Here is a 7,137-nt window from a genome sequence, read left to right on the forward strand (position 1 = left end):
ATGTATATTGCTAGTACTTCCTATAAACTGTATATATAATATCTGTCCTGTTTATTCTTATAACAGATGGATCCGGAAGGTTAAGAGAGCCAAGCCAGTATTCCGGTACTTACCATATAGAATAATGCTTGTATTTCTCTAGTGTTACCATACTGAGTGATATAGAGGAGGAGATGCTACAATGTATTCCTATGTGTTTCCCTGACAGAGATGAGTTATATATAGATGGATTCTGTGTAGCGTCACATGATTATTGATTATTCTAACCAGAGTTGTGTTTTCTATCGTAGGCGATTCAAATTTTGTGAAGTTTCTTGGCCACCGAGTCTGGAGACAATTCCGTAAGTCTATAGGAGAAGCAGGTTAATATTTATAAGAAGGTTGGGCATAGCTGGTGAATGTGACTTCTCTACCACTGCCATGGTCATAGATTAGGACCCCCCCCCCCCCCCTTCCCGCTCATAACGAGAGGGAGATCAGTTCTAGCAGTGTATGAGGAAATTGTTATATAAGTTGTCTAATATATAATTGTAGTTTATGCTTTTTTGGTCTTGGTTTTTATTGGCTTTACAAATTATGTATTAATGTTTTTTTTATTTATTCTAAAGGGAGGAAGATGAGGAGGAGGAGGAAGATTTCCCTGATGAGAAGTATGTGTGTCATGTTTAGTGACAAGTGAACTTTCGAGAAATTCAGTTGGTTTGCAAAACTTTTGTAAAAAGTTTGATTCAGTCTGAATTAGGGTGAACACCCACTTGTGGTTTTTTAACGCTGCGATATCGCTGCTTTTTTTTTACTGCGTTTATCAATGGGACTTTCTAATGTTAAAAACGCATCGCACAAAAATCACAAAACGCAAACTTGCAATGTATTTTTAACATTAGAAAGCCCCATTGACAATCACGTAAAAAACGCAGCGATGTCGCAGTGTTAAAAAAACACAAGTGGGTGTTCACCCTTAGTTTGAACCAAGCTAGAAGTTCAGCAAAACCCCTAAAACCCATGTATACCATTGTCTAGGAGCTATAAAAGCCCTATAAACACTCAGAGTGATATACAGGGTTTTATGGCCCTTAGACAGTGTTATCCACCAGTGTTCACGACTAATTTTGAACGGACTGAACCAGTGAACCCTGTTTTGGGTAGAACTTTGCTAAAAGCTCAGTTCGGGTTCATGCCAAACCAAACTTTTAGCAAAGTGTGACCCAAAACAGGGTTCTACTGGTTTGATTCGCTCCAAAGTAATCATTGTAAAGAGTCCTATAGAATTTGTGTGGCCCCTGTTACTGGGCCTTTTACCCCCAACATCTAGTTTACATCACCCAATAGATATAACACTATCCTCTATGGGCCGGAGCTCCAGTGTTTGACTGTACTGGATGTTATATCTGATGCCAGTAGTATAATGTATATTCCTGGTACTTTCTATAACTTGTATATATAATATTTGTCATGTTTCTTCTTATAACAGTTGGATGCAGAAGGTGGAGGAGGCGAGGCCATTATTCCGGTACTTACCATATAGAATAATGCTTGTATTTCTCTAGTGTTACCCTACAGAGTCATGTAGGAGGAGGCTGTTGTGGATACAATGTTTAGATAAAATACAACCTTCTTGTGTTACCTATCATTATATATAGAGGAGGAGATGCTACAATGTATTCCTATGTGTTTCCCTGAGAGAGATGAGTTATATATAGATGGATTCTGTGTAGCGTCACATAATTATTGATTATTCTAACCACAGTTCTGCTTTCTATTGTAGGAGATTCAAATACAATGAAGTATCTTTGTGGCCCGGTCTGGAGACAATTCCGTAAGTCTAGGAGAAGCAGGATTATATTTATAACAATGGTTGGGCATAGCTGGTGAATGTGACTTCTCTACCACTGCCATAGTCATGGATCAGGACCCCCCGCTCATAACGAGAGGGAGATCAGTTCCAGCAGTGTATGAGGAAATGGTTGTATAAGTTATTGTCTACTATATAGTTGTAGTTTTGGCTTTTTGGTCTTAGTTACTTATTGACTTTCAAAATAATGTGCCTATATTTTATCCTATTTATTTAAAAGGGAGGAAGATGAGGAAGAGAAGGAGGAGAAAGAGGAAGAGGAGGAGGAGGAGAAGGATGAAAGAGAGACCATCAGCAGGTTTGTGGAAGGCTTATTGTTTCCTGTTATATGATGACTATATACATTTTAGAACATTGTAGATTTGAGGTGACAAGAGCGATTATTGCATCTACATTTTATGATGCTTGACTTTGGTAGGAACAGATTGTACAGATGAGATTTTTTTTCTGTATGTTCACACTTGACCAATTATCAATGATGATAACTGGACCCACGTTCTCCATTATAGGCCTATGAAACATCATGTGAAGGAGGCCTGGCCAAGCGTAGAATCAGTAGATAGTTGTAATTTAGGTTTTTGTTCTTGTTTTCTTATTGGCTTTCAGAATTCTGTACCTATGTTTTACCTTGTTTATTCTAAAGGGAGAAAGATGTGGAGGATGTAGAAGAGACATTAGATCTTGTCGCAGAGACCATCAGCAGGTTGGTAGAAAGTTTATTATTTCCTATTACATGACTTCTCTGCCACTGCCATAGTCATGGATCAGGACCCCCACTCATAACGAAAGGGAGATCAGTTCCAGCAGTGTGTGAGGAAATTGTTGTATAAGTTATTGTCTACTATATAGTTGTAGTTTTGGCTTTTTGGTCTTAGTTACTTATTGACTTTCAAAATAATGTGCCTATATTTTATCCTATTTATTCAAAAGGGAGGAAGATGAGGAAGAGGAGGAGGAGGAGGAGGAGGTGGAGGAGGAGAAGGAGGAGGAGGAAGGAGGGACCATCAGCAGGTTTGTGGAAGGCTTATTGTTTCCTATTATATGATGACTATATACATTTTAGAACATTGTAGATTTGAGGTGACAAGACCGATTATTGGATTTACATTTTATGATGCTTGACTTTGGTAATAACAGATTGTATAGATGATATTTTTTTTCTGTATGTTCACACTTGACCAATTATCAATGATGATAACTGGACCCGCGTTCTCCATTATAGGCCTATGAAACATCATGTGAAGGAGGCCTGGCCAAGTGTGGAATCACTAGATAGTTGTAGTTTAGGTTTTTGTTCTTGTTTTCTTGTTGGCTTTCAGAATTCTGTACCTATGTTTTACCCTGTTTATTCTAAAGGGAGGAAGATGTGGAGGACGAAGTAGAGACATTAGATCTTGTCGAAGAGACCATCTGCAGGTTGGTAGAAAGCTTATTATTTTCTATTATGTGGTGACTTTATGCGTTTTATTACATTGTAGATTAGGGTTGTCCAGACGGTTTCACTATTGGATCTGCATTTTATGGTCCTTCAGTTTGGTAGGAACAGATTCTATAGATGAGATTCTTTTTTGTAAGTTTCCAATTGAACAACTATCAATGATTATAACTGGACCTGCGTTCTCCATTATAGGCCTATACAACACAGTGTAAAGCAGGCTTGGGCAAGCATGGAATCCCTCCAGGAAGATTCTAGAAGGTACAGAGCTGGATTTCTACTAAAGGATATTGTTGAGTAAACCGAATCAGTGAAACCTTCTTTGAGTCAAACTTTGCTAAAAGTTTAGTCTGCAACAGAACTAATTTTTTTTTAACCTGAAACAGTTCTACTCCACACTGGTAGTGTTGTCTCATTTATGGTAGTAGCTAAAGAACATTACACAGAACAATATCCATATGTAGAATCTTATGGTCTGATAATATCATCTGTTCTCCTCTCATCCATTGTATCTGATTATGTCTTGTTTTCAGAACCCGAAAATGGTGGATTCCGAAATGTCTGCGGAGAAACATGTAAGTCATTTAGTGGCATTATCTCGGTAGCTCCTGTAACTTTTTATATAGACTTTGTCCCCAGAACAGACCTTGTAAGTCACTGTATCTAATACTGTAGATGTTCTACAAGGAAATACTTCTGCTAATGGCATCCTGAATTGGCCATAGCTAGGTGATTCCAGTTGGCCAATCAGGATGGCAAGAAGTTAGAGGGACTTTCTGGTTGCAAGACAACATGCCCCCTTAAGCACCCACTGTGATAAAAAAAAACTATTAGTAATAGTAAAGTGGGTGCTAAGAAAACATGTTGTCCGGTAACCAAACAACCCCTTTAACTTACAGATATTATACAGCACAATTTACACCAGTGCCTAAAAGTATTATATAACTGGATATTTACAGTATTTGTGTTCCATTGATATTCCTCTCCACAGCAGGAGCAGCGAGAGCCGCCGTACCAGCAGCCGTCTTCCATCTCGGTAAATTCTAATTTCAATAATGCTTACATTGCATTTCTTTCATTGAGATTCCTTGAAGCAGGGAGGACACATTTTGTTTCTCTGCTGCATTTCCCTATGTACAAAGCACATGTTATAACATTCACATGATTACTAGGTTTTAGATTAATACTACCATAGAACTGTGCACGGAGCAATGCAAGGAAGACAGAGGTTGTGTCTCTCCTATCCCTCCTACATGCATCACAACCATCGGGGTCTATTTACTTAGATTGATGCTTCACACGCCGGTCTAAGCAAACACTGTGCTCATCTATGAGCGACAAATGTGTTAAGAGGTGCGAGCTTCCAGATGCAAACATATGCCAGCTATGAGCTTGAGTAGGTTTTGGCTATAATCTATGCCAGTTTATAGCAAATGTGATGAGCTGGACGCAGCCATCCCCTTAAAGCCGAGCCTTGCCCAATTACGAAAAAGTGCCAAGGCCCAATTTAAGTGCCTCCAAAGTTTCAGTTTTGGAACATGTACCAAAATTGCCACTTTTGGATAACAAAATCTTGTCATCCAAGGCTTTCTAATAGGCCCCATTGAGCTCCTTTATGTCACCAGCCTTCACTGTCATCTCTGATGAAGCTCCCCACTATTGCTCTTTTCTTCAGTATAAACCCTATTCACTAATCTCTACTGTCGCCACAACATTTGTCTGTTCTTGTTGGTCTCACACTTCTTTTTCTCTAAATTTAGGCTATTTAGATCCATCTTGTGCTGCTGCACCACCAAGACCCTGGAATAACAAGTGAGTATGAGACTCCCCAGACTGGGACATCATACCGTCCAGGACTTGTATTTGCTCCACACTAGATGGTTGGCATTGAGGGATCACAGCAACAAGTGGTCAATGTCTCTGCAGCGCTGCTACAGGCAAAAATAAGTATTACACAGTCCTGATTGACAGCAATGAATATCCTATCTAATGCTGTACATGAGCTGCTACATCCTTCAGGACGAGACGCTTCTGCTCCACCCCATAGATGAGGCATACTCCTCACACACTATTAATGCTGGGGCATCCTAATAGGATATGCAAGAATGGGTTCTCTATATGAGATAAGTTGAAAAAAACTGATAACAGACCTCTTCACTAAACCCACAGATCGTAATAGTACATTACATCACAACAGCAATCACCCAAGGAGCATGGTCAATTTGCTCCATTGAAGCCAGCTCCTACGGGTTCATATGATTGCTGATAACTCTCTAAAAGATTAGGTGAAATGGGGGAATAGATTTATTGGTAGGGGATATCCCCCTAATTTAATCAAGAAAACTATTGAGGAGGTGAGAAGGAAGGAAAGGAGTGAACTCGTTGTCCCCAAGAGAAAAAGAGACCATTTTCCAACTAGGATTCCATTTACCAGCTCATATGGCACCTCGAGCGGACATATTTTCAATATCCTCAACAAGCATTGGTCCATACTTTCTATTGTTTGTAGCCAGATCTTGGCATTTCAAAACAGGCCACTTATGTCCTATAGGAGATACAACCTGAGGGACAGATTAGTGACCCACGTGTCTTCAAATTTTTCTCAGACTGACACTCACAGAGTTTTGGCTGCCCTTAAGAATGGAAATTTCCCTTGCTATATTTGCGCCTGTTGCAGCAACTTGGTCAGGGGGGATTCCTTTTGTCATCCGCATTCGGGTAAACGTTATAAGATTAAGGGTAGATACACTTGATGGTCCTCCTTCGTAGTCTACCCCATCCTGTGCCCCTGTGGGTTGGCATATGTTGGGGAGACCACGATGCAGGTCCGGACAAGAATGACAAACCATAAAAGCACCATAAGAACGGGCAATAAGGACACCCAATATCAAACCATTTTCTTGAAAAAAACATAATATCAGTCAGTTTAGACTTCAAGTGATTGATCATGTTCCTGTCACACCGAGAGGTGAGGGACAGGGAATGGCTATTGATAAAAAGAGAAGTACTGTGGATTCATAACCTGAATAGATTGTCCCCAGGAGGCCTCAATACTGAGTACCATTTAATGCCCTTCATCTAGTCTACCATTTCTGTGGGCAGATTCTTCTAGTATTGTTATAATTGTCTTTGTGATAACGGTTTTTAAATATTAATGTTGGTTTTTGTATTTTTTTCAGATTTTCCTGGTTGATGATGCAGCGCTTTCTTTGCCGTGTCGTCCTCTCCTCCAAGTGTTTTCACTGTTTTCCCTTGAATTTATTTCTGTTTTTTGATTCATAAAGTTTATTGTTATATTGTTCTGTTATCCCTCGTTTTTGGTTTATTTAATCTATATATTCCCTTGTATTATTGAACATAAATGTGGATTATGGGCTGCTGCACTTACAATCTATTGCTTCAATACTCTTAACCCCTTCCCACTCCAGGACGTACATTAACATCCTTGAGCGTCGGGGTATGTATGAAGAGAGGTCGCGGGGCGACCTCTCTTCATACAGCGCGGGCGTCAGCTGTTTATTACAGCTGACACTCGCGGCCAATAGCTGCAATCAGCCGTGCAGCACCCCTGCGGTGAGATCGGGGGAGCCATGCAGGTGTCATGGCAGCCGGGGGCCTTTCAAAAGGCCCCAGGGCTGTCTTAGGAGACTGCCTATAAAGCCATCCCAGTGGGGTGGCTTGATAGACTGCCTGTCAAATTACAGTATGACGTAATGCTGTAGCATTATGTCATACTGCAAAAGCAATCAAAGCATTGCATGTTGTAGTCCCCCAGGGAGACTTTATATAAAAGTAAATGTGAGAACAGCAAAGTTTTATTAATTGTAAAAAAAAAAAAGGAATAAAAGTT

At 40.0% G+C, this 7,137-nt stretch overlaps 1 long non-coding RNA gene across 2 annotated transcripts; it reads left to right on the plus strand.

Moving 5' to 3' along the window:
- Positions 1 to 2,525: 2,525 nt before the first annotated feature.
- LOC136624896 (uncharacterized) lies at positions 2,526 to 6,549 on the plus strand. 2 transcript variants are annotated; one of them, XR_010792478.1, is made up of 6 exons: positions 2,526 to 2,555; positions 3,483 to 3,548; positions 3,821 to 3,862; positions 4,279 to 4,323; positions 5,048 to 5,099; positions 6,467 to 6,549. It is a non-coding gene; the product is annotated as an uncharacterized lncRNA (long non-coding RNA). The 2 variants fall into 2 exon arrangements; XR_010792477.1 differs by lacking the exon at positions 2,526 to 2,555 and adding an exon at positions 3,210 to 3,268.
- Positions 6,550 to 7,137: the final 588 nt, after the last annotated feature.

Source organism: Eleutherodactylus coqui, chromosome 4 (genome assembly GCF_035609145.1).
Source record: "Eleutherodactylus coqui strain aEleCoq1 chromosome 4, aEleCoq1.hap1, whole genome shotgun sequence".
In the NCBI taxonomy this organism is placed as follows: domain Eukaryota; kingdom Metazoa; phylum Chordata; class Amphibia; order Anura; family Eleutherodactylidae; genus Eleutherodactylus; species Eleutherodactylus coqui.